This window comes from Lycium barbarum, chromosome 6 (assembly GCF_019175385.1).
Source record: "Lycium barbarum isolate Lr01 chromosome 6, ASM1917538v2, whole genome shotgun sequence".
Classification (NCBI taxonomy): domain Eukaryota; kingdom Viridiplantae; phylum Streptophyta; class Magnoliopsida; order Solanales; family Solanaceae; genus Lycium; species Lycium barbarum.
In genome coordinates, this window is record NC_083342.1 from 78,625,303 (window position 1) to 78,645,970 (window position 20,668).

Below are 20,668 nucleotides of genomic sequence, written 5' to 3' on the forward strand. Positions count from 1 at the left end.
CTGCATTTAAGATGATTCACACTAAGTTTAAGTCGTTAAAACGCTTATAAGATCAAACTAAACTATTAGGTGAGATAACGAAATTTGGGCAGCACTTCCCCTATATCATCTACTTCCTCCAAATTCCAAAACAACTCCCAAACGTCATTAATAACGTCAACAATACCATAATCAAGAGATTACATTCAAACTAGACTCAAATCCATCCAAAACTCCTTTTCAAATTCAATCCATAACCATTAATTACAATATAACACTTTATGGCTTTTCTCCATAACTCCTTTCACTTTTAAGACTTGTTTAACCTACAAATCAACATAAGTAACAGAGTGAAGAACATACCTTATTCTTGAAAAACTCTAGTCACACACACAACATACTCCAAAGCTTATTCACCACCACTCCAACTAGAAGAAAGAACACACACTTCTATGAACTAGTTGTGGATTTAGAGCTTGATCTTCTCTTAAAATAGTTTGGAAGGGTTTGGGGTGTTTGAGAGAGCTTATACGGTTACTAGGGATCTGATTTGGTGAAAATATGAGCCCTAAGTCATGCCCCTCTTATTTATAATCAAGGAACAAAGTCTCCACCACCTCAATTTGACGGTTTACTTCGATGGACCGTCGAGTTGCTCGATGGCTGTCGAGTGGCACCGTCGAATTGCATCAAAGCAATTGTACAATTTTGTATGGGTCGTATCTTCCACCGTACGTTTCGGAGTTGCGATTTGTCACTTGCATTGGAAAGAAAATCTCTTAACTTCAATTTACATAGGTTATGCATTCCATAACTCTTCATATTGTAGGAGATATACCTCTCTGAAGTTGGACCAGAAATCTAGTCCAAAATTTTGCAAAGTTTTCCCAAATTTTCGACAAACTTAATTTCTCTGGTTCGCTTATTCTCCGATACTTCCGTAACTTACTAAACATGAACTTAAACCCTCATAACCGTAAGATAGGCATGTATAATATCATATAACTTTGAAGATAACTCCGGTATCCAAGACTAGGACAACTAACATCTAACGAATCTCAATGTACAAAACTACGAAGTGTAACGTCCTTCCCCACTTAGAAAAATTTGTCCTCGAATGTTATCCTCTTAGGGGTCTTTCAACAAAAAAAATTCAGAAGAGACTCCCCTGTAAATATATCACTACCATCCTATCACAACAACCCAAAATATAGAATGCCTCACAGGGCCACAACGAACAATAACAATAATGGCCTCACATGACTAGAAATCATAAGATTGGAAACATTACGCACCTGAAGACAATGGTGTCTCTGTCTGAACCTCCTCTGGGAGTGGAAACAAGTGCGGATACCTGGACCTCATAGCTTCTTCAGCTTCTCAAGTCATTTCTTTTTCATTCATATTCTTTCATAGTACTTTTACCAAGGCAACCTCTTTGTTTCTCAATCCCTGAATCTAGAAATTGGTGATCTGATAGGGTAGTCGAAACTTTTTCGAGCAATAATTGTTCTGTACTCCAATCATCATCAACCAGTACAACTATGATGGATTTCTTAATACACTGGCTGAGCATAGAGCGGTAAAAGACTAGATATACAGATTCCAATTCTGAGGATAAATCTCCTAGTCCCTTCGGCTATCATCTTGTAAAGTCTAAAGATATGCAGGTGTAAACTTATCCTTCTTATTACCACTCATAAATCTTTTCAGGATGAGATTCCAATTTAAAACAATTTGACATTCTCCCATTCTTATAGATCTTCATACGGGCCACCTGGATATGCAAATTCAAGCCAAACTAACAGGTCATCCCTACTTTCTTAAAGGTCTAGCATACATGTTCATAACATAACCCGAGACGTCTGAAAAGTGTGCTCTATCTGAATTTGAATGTGTTGATCCTTAGGCACTAGTAGAGAACTGGGCATCTTAACTAGATAATTCCATATATAGCTTACATGATCCCTTACAATTTTAAAATCCATACTGATCATTCCTTGATTCCTCAATGACATATCCTTTTGTTACCTCAGTCTTTCAGGCTTCTATTTATTTATTAACAAATCACGAACTCTGTAGTATTTTCTTTTTTATCGATCCACCAAGGTCATGATACATCTTGGTTGCCTCTGAATCCCTTTCCATGTTTAACATAAAGTCGATTTTTAATATCTTGGGAATCCACCATACTGAAATACTCCTTTCTTGAATACCCTCTCTAGCTTTGGTTAGGAGATGTACCATATCTAGGATACTATGTCTTTACTCAGGTTTCAGACATCTACCATACTTTTCGATTACTATTCTCGGCTACGCTACGCTTCACCAGTTAAGTCTCTATAGTGATCCTGGCAAGCTTGTCATATACTTATATCATCTTTGTGATACATAATGCTATGCCCGTCTACTACCTTACAGAGTAAACGTATCTATTTTGGTGCTAGATCTGTCCTATTCATCTTAATACCATGAAGCTGTCTTACATGAACTTATTCCTTATTATCCTCTTCATTACCGCCACTAGACTCTAGTTCCTCATTTAGGTCCATCACATTCCATTTATTTATAACGCGACTTTAATTCTCTTACTTCCTGAATATTCTATGCCTGGAATCCTGGTATTCATTTGTAAACTTCCGCTCCCACATAATCATACAAACATATTCTTTTTTATCGTGGGTTGTTACCGTCAAGTACTCTCGTTCCTTCAACTAGTTCATTCTCATGTTAGCCTTCTTCTATCGTTAACTCTGTATCCTTCCCTCAACAAAGACATTACTAGAGTCTGATTCGAATGCTTTTTCCTTTAAGGATTTCCTTGTACAGTGCTTTCCTAATTGGTATGCGATGCTGGAACTTCGTATCCACGCAATTAGCTCGCGGCGGCGATTTCACTTAACTTTTTTATCTTAGTCCATTATTTACTTCGAGTACCATCATACTCAATCCTTCTCTGTTTCTTCATTTCAGAACTTATTATTACACCCTTATCTTGAAATTTTGTGTAATTCCCTCCTTGAAGTGCTATCTCCCAATCTTTGTTTAGTCATGCATATGACAGACTGGTTATGTTTGTCATCAAATTATCCTTACTTTATCGGCCCGCTAGCGTAATATCCCTTTGAGGTAGTTTCCAATTCCTTTGTCATTATCTTTTCATCTTCTAACAAGGCCTACTTCTGATCCAATACTTGTCGTCTTGTCTCCCCCCTTAAGGTTGTTATGGTTCTCTTTTACGCGGGTTAAAGCATAAAAGTTACTACGAGGTTGTTGGCGCTCTAATTGGATTTTAGTGTTTTTAGAGTCACCACCTAATTTATTTATGGAAAACTAGGAAAACCGGGTCAAAAGATTTTTTCAAAATAAAGAATATCTTTTGGACCAAAGTTCTAGGCAAGGGTTCTTGGGATCCCCTTGGGAAGGTTTTACGCACCCTAGTATTAAATATCCGTAGAATACGGTTCACCTATGAGCTTCAATGTGTGATTGATGTACTTATTTGTTTAAAAGTGTTTAGTTTTCCGCAAAAATGTCATTCGTTTCATCCATATCATAACTTTAAGAAACAATTTGGAAAAAATTCCCCTTATAAAAAGGGGTTTTGGTTTAGAAAATCCACGTAAGTGTTCAACTCACTTTGTTGCCAGACTAGGACACACTCGGGATTGCTCCCAGGTAGAGTCACTGCTATTCTAATCCTAACAAAATGGGTTTAGTACCTACGAGTTTTTATACGTATGAAAATATGGAGTATATCTCCGTTTTTATATATATATAAGATATAATTTTATCAAAATTAGGTCCATTTTAATTGTTGAAGCCCATAAGTCAACGATATTTTTTAGATTCAAGTCCATGTCACCATCATAACCCATTTCAAATTGTTTCAGTCTAACACAGCCAAAAAAAATAATCTCATTTTTTCTTTTTAGTACAAGCCTACTTTGGGCTTCCAAGCCCAAATGCCTTTTTCCATCCAAATTTGTTCGAGTCCAGACCCCTCTTTTTAAAATTTTACCCATATTTTCTCAAGTTCAGGATTTTTTCCTTTTTGGTACAACCCATTACACATTCTTTTAAGCCAAAATCTGAAAACACACTTTCTCTACAATTGATCATTTGAATCGCGGGCTTGAGGCCTAAACCTGCTATTTATATTTGAAGAAAACATTTTTGCTTCGTTCAAAGCTTAAACCAATTCAAATTGAACCCAAATCCTATTTTCTTCTTTGTTCTTTAAGAGCAGTAGTAGTTTCCCTCTTTTGAAACACAAAATCATGTAGTTATGATCTGAATTTTATGCCAAAAAATAATCCAGTTTTAAATCAATTTGGAAACTTTCCTAAATTACTAACTATCTCCTAAGTTCTTTATCCATGGGGTTTCAATATTTAGCACATTAAGTGTATACAATATATATACATGCCAGATATATCAAAATAGGAAGAGGGGAAAGAGTAGAAAAATATTTGTAAACAACTGATGGGCCTACCTAAGCCCATCAGTGCCATTTTCACCCATTGCCTGGGCCTTCCATGAATATCAGCTTCCCTTTCATTTTAGCGGACTCGATTAAAGAAATGAAGTTGGGCTTCGAGCCCAACTTGCTTTAATGCAAGAAACGGTCCCAATGGCCTAGGATCGGTTCACATAAATAAAAATAATAAGGATTAGTATGGGTCTAAGGTAAGAATAAAATTAAATTTAAATAAACTTGGACTCACAAATAAATAATTATGGAGGGGAAAGCAAGAAAACAGTAGTAGGAAGGAAAAAAAAGCTCTTCACCCAAGTAACTTCAAACAAAGCCCAGTAATTTATTTAATACCCAATCAGACTGGCCCAAGTAGAGAATTGAAGGTGTACTATACACAACAAGGCCCAACAGGTTCAGATAAATAAAAGCCCAAGTGCAATTATGTATAGCTTTTTACAAGTAGCGAACAACTTCATTTTTTACAGGTGAGTATACCTCATTTATACCAAGTATGCAACCTTCATATACTATGGAATATATTACAGTCCTATATACCCTGTATACTGAGGTATATCCCTTGTATATAGCATGTATTTACACAGTTCTTTCCATGAAACTCACAAGGAATTACGGGCACATATTGACTGTTATATCCCGCAATTTTGCATATTCAAAAAAAAAATTGAATTGAAATAATTGTGAAAAGTGAAGGACAAGGTCATATTTTGATTTTGTTCAATATATAAGTTGTTCATGGAAAATATTGGTGTGGAAATATGGGAGGAGGCCAAGGGCGAAATTGGAATTTTGGAAATTAGTCTCGGGAATTACAAATAAGATCCGTAAATTAATTGGGCTCAAGAAAGATGGAAAAAAATTGAGGCCCAAGAGTTGAGGGGTGGCAGGCCGTAGTGCCAAGGCCCAAGCCCATGGAATTTAATTTTATCCATGTGATAAATATGAAAAAGGGCCATAAACTTCTTCATTTTTCAAGAACTTTCAAGAAAGAGAATGGAGAGCCAAGAACAAGGGGCCATTTCGGCCAAGAGAGGGAGAAGTTGAAGATCAAAAATCTTGATCAAAAAATTTATTTCTTTTAGTATTCCTACTAATTCAAGGGTCCTCTTCAACGTGGTATAATTGTTGAAACAAGAGAACCGCTCTTTGTCGCAAAATCACAACCCTAGCTAAGTGAGGAAGTTGAAGAAGAAAGGTAAGATTTTATCATCTTTTATATGTTATAAGGGTTTGTTTACGTTGTAGTATGTGGAAATGGATAAAATTCATGGAAATATGGATGTTGGAATCTTGGCCGTGTGGTATGTGTGTTGTGTAGGAAGAATGAATAAATTTCTATGTAGCAATTTGATTCTTGTTAATATGTATTCTATAAGGAGAATGAGGACTTGGTGGTTTAAATTGATGTTGGAATGATTACGGGCTGATTTGCAAGTTAATATGATCTTGGTGTCGTTTCTTTAATTGTAAGAATAATGTTGTTAAAATATGTGTTGTGGAGATAGTTCATGAATTTGGAAGCAAGAAATGCATTAAAAATTTGTTTCTAGGGAAGTGGGAGAGTTTTTGGGTGGATTATGGTTTGGTGGAACTTTTGCATATTTTGTAGAATAATGGAAAATGTTCTTGAATTGTATTTCAATGGTCTTGAATTAGTGAATAAACATAAAAACATTGATGTTAGTTTGATAGCGTGAAGTTGGGATGGAAGTTGTTGAATTATGTAGAAAAGAAGACTATTTATATTATAATGTATTTTGTGATGATGGTTGATGTTGTTGGTATTGTTGGGTTGTTGTTGTTGATATTTTGGGCCGAGATGATTCTCGGGGGCGTTGAATTTACAAGGGAAATGCTGCCGAAATTTCAGTAGACAATATGAATTTAAGCTTGAAACTTACATTTGGCAATTATGACCAATTGTAGATTTTGGACGAAACGGGGATTGAGTTTGGACGAGCGTAAGGCGCAAGTGAGGTATGTAAAGCTATCCCTTTTCTTCTCTTGGCATGTCCTAGGTGTACTAGATTCGGATTTGAGCCTCGTAGGTTATTCTGCTCATGGGAATGCGAGTCTGAATTTTTGGTACTATTCATTCAGCACAATTGAATTATAGCCCTTAAGTTTTGTTGGAAAACTGTTCAAACATCCATAACCCGTACAGACGTGATAGGCTCGCTTTGAAACCTTCATAGATGACTCCATAGAGTCCAATGTTTGTAATTTATATCCGCCACCTCGTCTTGACCCGAGGTGGGCCCACAAGTTCCGAAACTTCCTTCGTTTGTCTCACTTGAGCTATTTTTGTATTATATAAAAATAAGACTTTCGTCTATGAATCTAAGACTCTGTTTGATTCGTTCCATAAGTCACTGGAAAGCTCCTTAATGTGAATATCCTGATGTGACCATGTAATTCGATATGAGGAGTCTGCTATGAGTAATCTGATATAAGTATCCGAAATAAGTATTCGGTTATAAATAATCCGTTACGAATATCCTGATAATACATTCGATTCATTCATCGGCATTTAATTTATGTGCACCTAGTTTCTTACTACTCCGCTCGTATATATGCTATGATCCCTTTCACCGAGTTCCGGGCCGGTATGTATCGTGCGTATGGTTCGTCGAGTCCTTTGTCTAGTGGTCGGGTTCCATGTATGTAATTCTGAAGTATGAGGTGTCCGGCTCTGGGGTACTGTGGTATATGTCCGTCCCCGGTTGCCGTGTATATGGAGTATGATGTGTTCGGTTCCGGAGTACTGTGGTATATGTCCGTCTCCGGTTACCGTGTACGGTTCTGGGGTACTGTGGTATATGTCCGTTCCCAGTTACTGTGTATATGGATTATGATGTGACTGGTTCTCGGGTTCTCGTGGTATATGTCCAGTTCTCGAGATACCGTGTACATGTTATGAAATCTTCTGGAGCATGGTGTGTTATGGCGCCAGAGACGGGAGTGGCGACCATGTTCCTGCGCCCTTTGCATGACTTTGGTATGCATCAGTTGTGGTTGAAAAGTAAGTATTCTGATATTCTGGATAAGCTACTTACCTTCGGTATTTTTCTGATATACGATTTTGGTATACATGAATCTATTCACCGAGTCCCTCACCGAGGGCCGGGGCACGTTGTATGTATGTGTGATGCATGATTCTGACATGTGTGATTTATGTTTAGAAAGTAATAAATGTGGCATTTATATTATTGTGCGAACTTGGTGATATTGACCGCGGTATGTCCGACATTGACCGCTGGACCCCTGACCGCGGTATGCCGGATTTGTGATATTGACTGCTGGACCCCTGACCGCGGTATGTCCGACATTGACCGCTGGACCCCTGACCGCGGTATACCGTATTTGTGATATTGAACGCTGGACTCCTGACCGCGGTATCTGCGACATTGACCGCTGGACTCCTGACCGCGGTATGTCAAGTTTGGGATGTTATCCGCTGGGTACTTGGCCGCGGTATGTGTGATAGGGACCGCTGGACTTTTGGCCGCGGTAATTGTGTGTTTGATTTTCTGTGTGTATGAGACGGAAATGTTTTTTTTTCAAAAGAAAGCAAAGCATTTCGGCATTTTGATTGCCGTATTTGTCTTCCGGAACCTCTTATGCATGATTGTATGTCAGATGCAACACTTTGGTATTCTGGTTATTGTGCTCACCTTCTGTACATTTTACTTCGGTTATGACTTCGTTTTCTGTGTTTCATGCCTTACATGCTCAGTACATATTCCGTTCTGACCGCCTTTCTTCGGGGGCTGCGTTTCATGCCGCGCAGGTACTCCCAGATGAGTTGAAGATATTATGGAAGGTGTTCCAGCGAGGATGGCAAGCTCCATTTGCTCCCGGAGAACTGCCGAGTCAGAATACATGTGTTAAAGGTTCTGTTAATGTTAGAGACTTTGCAGACAGAGTCGTTGGTATGGTATATCGGTTTAGTAAGCAGCTCCATCAGCCGATATGTCGTTTCGTATCACGTTATAAAGTCCGTATGATTACAGATTGGTTTAACTTGAAAGCTACAAAATATATATATGTTTCAGCAAGTTTTACTATGTATTACATTCTATTTGATTAAAAGTCCGGAAAGATTATGTACGAAATGAAAGTCTGTGGGTTCGCTCGACTCCGGATATGGGGTCGAGTGCCCATCACACCCTAGTGAGATTAGGGTGTGACAAAGTGGTATCAGAGCAGGTCTGTCCTAGGGGTTGTCTGCAAAGTCGTGTCCGGTAGAGTCCTATTTATGGTGTGTAGCGCGCCACACTTATAATCAGGAGGCTACGGGGCATCTAGGGATTGTCGACCTTCTTTTCTGTCTCAGATCGTGCGATAGAGCCAAGTCATAGAAAATGAGATTCCTTATGTGAGCCCTACCTACGACGGAATAAAATGGGAAATGATATGGAAAGCCATGTTTGCTCTGTTATCTGGAAATTGGAAGTTCCGAATGGTTGGAATGTGATAAATAACTGTATGTTCTGTAAGATATTGTTGATATTTGCCACGTTCAGATTTTGAATAGCAGGAATGGTAAAGGAGATTGTTATGTAAGAATGGCGAGTAAGAGCTCGGACGGGCCGATACCCGAAATATACGTAAGTAACGGCGACGAAGGTATGTTCGCCACCATCGGGAATTCGGGAGCCCAGGACAGGCAATAATCATACACATAAGGGAAAAGTGAACATTAGGAATTAAAAGGGCAAAATAGTAAATGTACAAAGCAAGACGTGCTACGAGAATGTCTCGAGATATGTGAGACCTCGATTCGCCCTGAATCATGTAATAAAGACCATATGAGAAAGCGGACATGATTATGTCGGTATTAAGGCACCGAATTCCGCCAACGTTTCGGGGTTAAGCGTGCTAAAGTGGGAGGATGGGTGACCCCCTGGGAAGTATGCAAAATACTCTAAAGATTTAGCTGTCAGAGACAAATGAAAGGATAGAGTAACCAAAAGGGAAATTAGTGTATGAGGAATGGTTAGAGACCCTAAACGGCCAGATAGTCGCGACAATTGGTAATCTGGAAATTTTTGAAAGAAAGAAAGAACGCAGCGCCTGTGGATGAAGAAAGAGGGACCCTCCCGAAGTACTATATACCCCATAAGATCAGTCGAACATTCGAGGACGAAGGTTCTAAAGGGGGGGAGGATGTTATATCCCGCAATTTTGCATATTCAAAAAAAAGATGAATTGAAATAATTGTGACAAGTGAAGGACAAGGTCATATTTTGATTTTGTTCAATATATAAGTTGTTCATGGAAAATATTGGTGTGGAAATATGGGAGGAGGCCAAGGGCGAAATTGGAATTTCGGAAATTAGTTTCGGGAATTACAAATAAGATCCGTAAATTAATTGGGCTCAAGAAAGATGGAAAAACATTGAGGCCCAGGAGTTGAGGGGTGGCCGGCCGTAGTGCCAAGGCCCAAGCCCATGGAATTTAATTTTATCCATGTGATAAATATGAAAAAGGGCCATAAACTTCTTCATTTTTCAAGAACTTTCAAGAAAGAGAATGGAGAGCCAAGAACAAAGGGCCATTTCGGCCAAGAGAGGGAGAAGATGAAGATCAAAAATCTTGATCAAAAAATTTATTTCTTTTATTATTCCTACTAATTCAAGGGTCCTCTTCAACGTGGTATAATTGTTGAAACAAGAGAACCGCTCTTTGTCGCAAAATCACAACCCTAGCTAAGTGAGGAAGTTGAAGAAGAAAGGTAATATTTTATCATCTTTTATATGTTATAAGGGTTTGTTTACGTTGTAGTATGTGGAAATGGATAAAATTCATGGAAATATGGATGTTGGAGTCTTGGCCGTGTGGTATGTGTGTTGTGTAGGAAGAATGAATAAATTTCTATGTAGCAATTTGATTCTTGTTAATATGTATTCTATGAGGAGAATGAGGACTTGGTGGTTTAAATTGATGTTGGAATGATTACGGGCTGATTTGCAAGTTAATATGATCTTGGTGTCGTTTCTTTAATTGTAAGAATAATGTTGTTAAAATATGTGTTGTGGAGATAGTTCCTGAATTTGGAAGCAAGAAATGCATTAAAAAATTGTTTCTAGGGAAGTGGGAGAGTTTTTGGGTGGATTATGGTTTGGTGGAACTTTTGCATATTTTGTAGAATAATGGAAAATGTTCTTGAATTGTATTTCAATGGTCTTGAATTAGTGAATAAACATAAAAACGTTGATGTTAGTTTGATAGTGTGAAGTTGGGATGGAAGTTGTTGAATTATGTAGAAAAGAAGACTATTTATATTATAATGTATTTTGTGATGATGGTTGATGTTGTTGGTATTTTTGGGTTGTTGTTGTTGATATTTTGGGCCGAGATGATTCTCGGGGGCGTTGAATTTACAGGGGAAATGCTGCCGAAATTTCAGTAGACAATATGAATTTAAGCTTGAAACTTACATTTGGCAATTATGACCAATTGTAGATTTTGGACGAAACGGGGATTGAGTTTGGACGAGCGTAAGGCGCAAGTGAGGTATGTAAAGCTATCCCTTTTCTTCTCTTGGCATGTCCTAGGTGTACTAGATTCGGATTTGAGCCTCGTAGGTTATTCTGCTCATGGGAATGCGAGTCTGAATTTTTGGTACTATTCATTCAGCACAATTGAATTATAGCCCTTAAGTTTTGTTGGAAAACTGTTCAAACATCCATAACCCGTACAGACGTGATAGGCTCGCTTTGAAACCTTCATAGATGACTCCATAGAGTCCAATGTTTGTAATTTATATCCGCCACCTCGTCTTGACCCGAGGTGGGCCCACAAGTTCCGAAACTTCCTTCGTTTGTCTCACTTGAGCTATTTTTGTATGATATAAAAATAAGACTTTCGTCTATGAATCTAAGACTCCGTGTGATTCGTTCCATAAGTCACTGGAAAGTTCCTTAATGTGAATATCCTGATGTGAGCATGTAATTCGATATGAGGAGTCTGCTATGAGTAATCTGATATAAGTATCCGAAATAAGTATTCGGTTATAAATAATCCGTTACAAATATCCTGATAATACATTCGATTCATTCATCGGCTTTTAATTTATGTGCACCTAGTTTCTTACTTCTCCGCTCGTATATATGCTATGATCCCTTTCACCGAGTTCCGGGCCGGTATGTATCGTGCGTATGGTTCGCCGAGTCCTTTGTCTAGGGGTCGGGTTCCATGAATGTAATTCTGAAGTATGAGGTGTCCGGCTCCGGGGTACTGTGGTATATGTCCGTCCCCGGTTGCCGTGTATATGGAGTATGATGTTTTCGGTTCCGGAGTACTGTGGTATTTGTCCGTCTCCGGTTACCGTGTACGGTTCTGGGGTACTGTGGTATATGTCCGTTCCCAGTTACTGTGTATATGGATTATGATGTGACTGGTTCTCGGGTTCTCGTGGTATATGTCCAGTTCCCGAGATACCGTGTACATGTTATGAAATCTTCTGGAGCATGGTTTGTTATGGCGCCAGAGACGGGAGTGGCGACCATGTTCCTGCGCCCTTTGCATGACTTTGGTATGCATCAGTTGTGGTTGAAAAGTAAGTATTCTAATATTCTGGATAAGCTACTTACCTTCGGTATTTTTCTGATATACGATTTTGGTATACATGAATCTATTCACCGAGTCCCTCACCGAGGGCCGGGGCACGTTGTATGTATGTGTGATGCATGATTCTGAAATGTGTGATTTATGTTTGGAAAGTAATAAATGTGGCATTTATATTATTGTGCGCACTTGGTGATATTGACCGCCGGACCCCTGACCGCGGTATGTCCGACATTGACCGCTGGACCCCTGACCACGGTATGCCGGATTTGTGATATTGACCGCTGGACCCCTGACCGCGGTATGTCCGACATTGACCGCTGGACCCCTGACCGCGGTATGCCGGATTTGTGATATTGACCGCTGGACTCCTGACCGCGGTATCTGCGACATTGACCGCTGGACTCCTGACCGCGGTATGTCAAGTTTGGGATGTTAACCGCTGGGTACTTGGCCGCGGTATGTGTGATAGGGACCGCTGGACTTTTGGCCGCGGTAATTGTGTGTTTGGTTTTCTGTCCGTATGAGACGGAAATGTTTTTTTTTTCAAAAGAAAGCAAAGCATTTCGGCATTTTGATTGCCGTATTTGTCTTCCGGAACCTCTTATGTATGATTGTACGTCAGATGCAACACTTTGGTATTCTGGTTATTGTGCTCACCTTCTGTACATTTTACTTCGGTTATGGCTTCGTTTTCTGTGTTTCATGCCTTACATGCTCAGTACATATTCCGTACAGACCCCCTTTCTTCGGGGGCTGCGTTTCATGCCGCGCAGGTACTCCCAAATGAGTTGAAGATATTATGGAAGATGTTCCAGCGAGGATGGCAAGCTCCATTTGCTCCCGGAGAACTGCCGAGTCAGAATACATGTGTTAAAGGTTCTGTTAATGTTAGAGACTTTGCAGACAGAGTCGTGAGTATGGTATGTCGGTTTAGTAAGCGGCTCCATCAGCCGATATGTCGTTTCGTATCACGTTATAAAGTCCGTATGATTACAGATTGTTTTGACTTGAAAGCTACAATATATATATATATATATATATATATATATATATATATATATATATATATATATATATGTTTCAGCAAGTTGTACTATGTATTACATTATATTTGATTAAAAGTCCGGAAAGATTATGTACGAAATGAAAGTCTGTGGGTTCGCTCGGCTCCGGATATGGGGTCGAGTGCCCATCACACCCTAGTGAGAATAGGGTGTGACATTGACACACTTCATATTCATTCAAGCCAGCATGTTCATAATAGGACAGAGGTAGTACATGTAAGAAATTGCTATCTAATGAACAAGGGACTTTATTTAGAAAAGAAACATATTTAGAAGCTGTTAACTCCACACATAGACAACAAAGTTGACAAGTTATGCACTAGAACACACATGGAAAACAAAGAAAAAGCACAAGGGAGAGGGCAAGTATCCTACAAAATCCAAATTAACCTTGATATTTCAGAGTATACTTTGAAGGTCTAAACAAAATTCCAATCAAGACACAGGATGTTTTGCTCATCTACACTCTGAACTTAAAGACATTTGGAAACACCACTTTGACCCACACAAACAAAACACTCTTAAAACCAAGCATGTAGCAGATTTAGTCAAGCAAAGTGTTGTACTAATCATGTTTCTAATGGATGTGTCTCCAAGTCACAACAGATTTTTAGAGATAGGCTAAAACAGACAGAGATGGGTTTTGACAACTAAATGGACCTGAACATGACCATAGTAGATTGATACCCATATAGACACTTGGTTTCAGCATTTCTTAAATACAAAGAGGTCACATATCCAGATAATGAGGTTCAACAAGCATACAGAGTCAAGGCTTAGGTTATAACCCCTCAAGTTCACAATGACCAGTGTATGAAGACTTAAGTGTACTTAGTCATGGCATTCTTGGGATAAAATTTCTTAGAATGGACCTTTCAAATTGTTTGGAGGGTCCCATGATATATGAATGTTAGTAAGGTGAGTTAACAAGAAACTCCAAGCTCTACCCTCTTCCTCTAGGCCCTGGGTAAGTCACACTTACTTTCATTCAAATGTCAAGTGACTCCTCCCACCAAGACCATACTAAAATTCACACAGTTTCTTATTCATTTTAGACACACTTAGGGATAACAGAATATACGATCATACACCAAGCACAAACCATCAGAACTTGACAGCATTTCATCATGGACAATAGAGTCACACAAGAATCAGTTCTTAAGCCTATTCCTTAGTAAAGACAATAGATTCACATGGGACTCGCATGACGTATTTTAAATCAAAGTAAGACCCTCTAGCCTGTGATACAAACTTCACAGGTTACTAAGTGAGTTTCCAGATGTGATAGTTTATGAAAAGAGACCCTTTTATACCTTTTTATGCATTCCAAGATTTAAACATCGGACCAATTAATGAGGACTCATGGCACATGCCTTTAAAACTTAGAACAATGTCATACAGAGGTTTTCACCTCAAATAAATACCATTTTTTACTTGGAAAAAAGAAAAATTATTAAGTTTAAATAGAGATTGGCAGATACCATGACTAATGCAATAAGGATTTCTTAATCTCGATCAAGATACATGTCTAAATAAGTCCTTCTTCAATGACCAGTTTAAATAAAAGATCATAACATAATGTTTTAGATCAAACAGAGGGGCTGCCATGATTGGACTCAATAGCTTAATTCAGACAAATTATGCATGTTTAAACTCCGTTAATTATCAGACATCAAGCATGAACATCATTTATTAAAATGGTTATATTTCAAATAAAGGATGAACAAGGACTAAGTCAACATAAAACAGGTCTATACTATTAAACAGGAAACAAAAGCAGGATAATACTACTTGACCAACACAGGAACACAACTTAGACCAATATACCTAAGCACAGGTTAGACTAGACAGAACCTAACTCAAAATAAATGACTAGGTTAGATCAATAAACAGGCTTAACTATATAAACCAAACTAATATAGCAAACCTATTTAACTATATATAAATTAACTTAACTACCATAGAAGCATTCTTAACTAATTCAAACAAATAAGCAAATAAAATGTCCAACAAAGAAGCATATTAACTGAATTAAACTAGCATAAAAACACACCAACATTTAGCACAAGTAACTAAGAAACATAAAATGCAAAAAAAAAAAAAAAAAAAAAAAAAAAAAAAAAAAAAAAACTAAAGAGGATTACCTCTTTCTTGTGCAACCTTGGTCAAGAATGGACTTTAGGAAGGTATTTTTGCCTCTCCACCCTCAGCAACACACAAACCCAGAAAATAAGAGAAATAAACTCTTTAAAATTTTAGTTAAACTCAGAAAAAGTAAAGGATTTCCAATATTTTGGAAATCATAGGTATTTTTGAGTTTTTTGTTAGTATATCGAATCTCAATACATTCAAACTTGTTCAAATAACAGAGAATAGGGCCCTTTAAATTGAAAGCCCAAACCCCCAAACCCTAGGTTCAGTCGATGTGGGATAACTCCCCATTTAGGGGTTTCCTTCTCATAACATAGCATTATAGGACTAGGATTAGATGTAAGCAAAAAACGAAGGGTCAGATTTGACTCGAACTTGGTCAATCTGTGGAGTTCTTTATGAACCACTAACAATCGAGTATTCTGTTACACCTCAGAAATTTCCAATCTCGTACAGTGAATAGACTAACGAAGAATACGAGTATACAATGTTTTAGTCAGAAGGGAATGACGTTTGATGACCCTAAGTAAGATTTCAAAGGCAATGGGTATAAGAGGTAGGTTATGAGCCCAACGACTATTTATAGGTTCTGAAAATTTGAAAAGTTGCAGATTTGCACTTTGGTCTCGTCGATGAAATACGGACCGTAAAGTGGTATACGGCCCATAAACTGCCTTGTCGTCCTTAAACATTCCAAAACTTCAACTTTCTGCCAAAGACTTGGATGGTTAAATACTGTTATATCCCGTATTTCGTACGTTCGGATATCCCAAAGTAGTCGTGACGAAGTAAAGGGAATGACCATTTTCAAAAATTTATTATAATGTATAAGTTGTTGTGAATATTATTTACGAACATTGGTAGTATGGAAATAGTGAGGAAGACTAAGGGTAAAAAAAGAAAATTCGCGAAAAGGGTTCATGGAAAATATTGCGAAGGACTAAGGGCAAAATGGGAATTTCACAAAAAATATCAAGAATGTTCTTGAAGGGCCCTTGGCCGTGTGGCATGCCCCTATATGTCCACATTTTTATTAATTAATAAGGGCTAATGGTAAATTATAACAACATAAGGGGCAAAGCTTGCCAAAGAAGACATTAGTCTTCTTTGTTAAAAATTTCAAGAAAACTCTAGAAAAAAAAAAATGACAAATAAGTCATCTTTGCCACCAAATTAAGAAGAATCTAGAGATGGATAGGTGGCCACATAAGATTGGAGGAGACTATATATATATATATAAAAGGAGAGGACTAATTCATCAATTTGGAGAGTTGAAGAAACAAAGAAAAAAAGAAGACACTTTGGAAGAAAAACAAAGGGCCAATTTCGGCCAAGCTTGGAGGAAACAAGAACCTTGGAAAAATTTCTCAAAAATTACTCTCTACTAATTGGAAGGTCCCTAGCAAGGAGAAGAGGTCATTGGAACAAGTAGAACATTTATTGTTGCAAGATCAACATTCTAGCCAAGTGGGAAATTGAAGAAAAAGGGTAAGAACTTAATCTTCCTTTATATTTTATGTATGGTTGTGTATGTTGTGGTGTGTGGGAGTGAATGGAACTCACGAAGATTATGAAAATATGGATGCTGAATAGTTGTCCGTGTATATGTAGTTGTGGCTGTGTGGTCATAGTGTGATTTGGAAGAGAATGGATTAATTCTATGTAGTATGTTAGTTGTTGTTGCAATGTATGGAAAATGATGGAAATTCATGAAAATAGGGGTGTAGTTGTTGTGGCCGAGAATGTTATTGTGTGGTAAGCTATGATGAATTGATTTCATGTAATATTATAGTCGATGTCGTTGCAGATTCTATGATATTATATGAAGGTTTAAAGGGTTGGAACGAAATGGAAATTGGTTGTAGATTGGTGGAGAAGTTAATGTAATATTAGTATGCTTCTTTATGTTTGTATGAATATGATGTTAGCAATGCATGGTTTTAATGTGGGTTACGAATCTAGAATAAAAAGGTGTGGTTACACTTTTGTTGAAGTTTTCGGGTAGCATTAAATCATTGTGAATATTGTGAATGTTGTCGGACTATGTAGGAAGAGCGCTTAATGTTAGAATGTATTCTTGAATTGATTATTGACGTTATAGCTTGGTTGTTGGTTGGGTTGCTGTTGAATTGGGCCGAGCCATATTCTCGGGGGTGGCATATTTACAGGGGAAATGCTGCCGAAATTTCGGCGGATTTGGAACGTGAATTTGGAGTCGCATAAGAAGCAGAAAAGGTATGTAAGGCTTCACCATTCTTTCTATGGCATGTCTTAGACGGAATATGTTGGATATGAGCCTCGGGAATAACTCTACCCTCCGGAATCCGCGCCTAAAGTTTTCTCTTTTTCAATCAGTAGAATTGAACTAAAAAGTGTGCAAAATGTTGGAAGAATTTCCTAAACCTCTAGAACTCGCATAAACAGGACCCGACTACCCTAAAACCCTCACAAGTAACGCCATGACATGTAACATATGTAAATTTGGTACGCCGCCTCATTTGACCCGAGGTGGGCCCATGGTCCCCGGATTTTCCTTATTGTTCCGTTTGATCTATTTTGAAGCAGAATCCAAAGAAAACTTTTGATCCTTATCCCGTTCACCGAGTGACAAGTACTGTAACTATGCTAACGAGGATACTTCTATGATGACAATGATAATGATGATGTTAAGAAAGGGAATATGCCTATGATAAGTATGACAAAGATGATTCCATGACTAAGATGATGAATATGATCTTATAATGATAACGATGTAGTCCAAGATGAGAAAATGCCTACGGTAGAGTGTTGGCAAAATGTTCTGCTATGAAAAGGAAAATATGGAAACGTTAAACTAATTCTTGATATCTCAACTCTATTACAGGTAATGACTACTCTAAAGGTCCTAGGTATATGAAACTGTACCCTATGACCCTATTTGATGTTTTCCTCATAATGACACTTTTCATTGGTAGTCTCGCCTCATAATACTCGTTCCTTCAAGGTGAGACAAAGCGACTATGGTTGTTCCATAATGTAATCGGAGGCTACCGACCTTCCGTCACTCCGATGGACACATGACTTTCTTTGAGCTCTCATACATGCCAATGGTATGACATATGTATATGAATATGAATATGTATATGTATATGTATATGTATATGGGGAAAAGGGGAAGGGCCACTGTTATATCACCACCTAATTCAGCTGGATTTCGTCCCGGACGCGGGATGTCTGGACGCGGGATATGGGAGAGCCGGATACGGCGTCTGTATATGTGATATATATATTTATATATAATATGTTGGGACACTGTTGGGGAGGGGGGTGGGAGAGCCGATGTACTCGGCATCTGTAAATGTGAATAAAGGATACCGTTTTCTGAAATGTTCTGTTTTCTGTACATGTAAATAAGAAGCACCGTTTTTCTGAAAAAAGAAACTAAGCATGCATGGCATCCGCAGAAAAGCATTCATATGTACAGGTTACATCTGTCCCAGGATAAGCTCCATATGTCTATCCCGTTATTATTCATACTATATACTCCTTTATTATGTTACTATTCATGCATTACATACTCAGTACATTACTCGTACTGACCCCTTTTCTTCGGGGGCTGCGTTCATGCCGCGCAGGTACTCCCAGATGATTAGAAGATCTTACTGAAGATGTTCCAGCGGGGATGGCGAACTCCATTTGTCCCGGAGAATTGCCAAGTCCAAGTATATGCTATGATGCTTTGTTCTATGCTAGAGACTTTGCAGACAGAGTCATGGGTATTGGGTTGTTAGTCTGTGAGCGGCTCCAGCAGCCGATATGTTATTATGTTTCATGTCCCGAGTCTTACATGATGTCAGAGTTTACTTATGAAAAAAAAATATATTGGAGAGCTTACTATGTATTTCTTTCTTAATTGATACAAGAGTTTATCTATGTAATAAGAGTCAGCGGGTTCGCTCGGCTCCAGATATGGGGTCGGGTGCCCATCACACCCTAGTAAAGTCGGGGTGTGACAAATACGACTTAAAATACGAACCGTAAACTGAAATACGGCCCGTAAACTGAATTCGTAAATCACCATGTCCTCAGCCTACCTTTCTGGTTCTGTTATGCTTAAATACACCCATGAAATACGGCCCGTATTCTAGAATACGGATCGTAAACCAAGTTTACGACTACTGTGCACTTTCAACTACTGTTCATTTCGAATCAGATTTCAAGTTTTAAATAAGAGACCCAAGTTCATTTATTTCATTTTTATTTTTCATGCTCCACAACTCAAGACTTCTCTAGAAACTTCAACACATTTCATATAAAAGAACTCATGAGAAATTGATGATCAACTTCATCAAATCAACAAAACCAAGTGTGGGAACCTCATCAAAGTTCATCCAAGTCAAGAAATTTCAAGAGAAGTAAACTAGTGTTTTGGTGCAAGAAGAGTAATACCACTTAAGGCTTGTTCCTACAGCATCTAAGGTAAGTTTTATGGCATTGACATGCTATTTAGGGTATGGAAGAGTTGAAACACTTGGAATATAGAAGGATGTAAGAAATGGGTCACGAAAGTGTGAATAGTAGCATTGTTGAGTAAAGGTTTGAATTGAGCCATGATCATTGATAATTTGTGAATATAAATATGTTATGGATGACATTTAGAACATGGAATAAGTATCCTATGTGAGAAAAAAATGCAACAATGAACCATGGCCATGATTATGGAGAAATTGAAGACAAATTGTGAAATACAGATATTATAAACGAATGATGAGTGTCGTCTATCATATTCAAAATGTGTTATGAACGTTTGAGAGTTGATATAGAATATGGGAAGAGTTGTATAAACGAAGGAAATGCTGTCCAATGTTCTCTAGCATTATTAAGCCGTTCTTATAATTCTTAACTAACTTTAATGCGAATTCTCTCTTGAAGTTAGAAACGTGACATTGAAGGAGAACAAGTGAACGATAGCTTAGTTAAACATAAAAAGTATGTGAGGCTAGTCCTTTCCTTCTAATGGCATGAATCCTATATCGTGACTCTTCTTTCCTTTCCATAAGTTCTTATATTCCAGAAAGCTAAAGGTCTATGTCCATGAATAGCGATATAAGATAAGAGATGTGTTATGAGTCATATAGTGATGATGATGAGATAAAGTATAGAGATTCTAAAATGTATGATATGATGATCTTATAACGTTAATGATGTTATTTATTGAGTACACTCACCTTATATGCTAATTCCTTCAAGGTGAGGCAGAATGGCAATGAATGCTCCATAATGAAATCAGGGGATCATGACCTTACGTCACCCCGATAAAGTATAGTTGCTCTTGAGCCTTATGCATGTATTATGACGAGCATATTATGATAAGCATATTATGATGAGCATGATATGACGAGCATACTATGATGAGCATGTG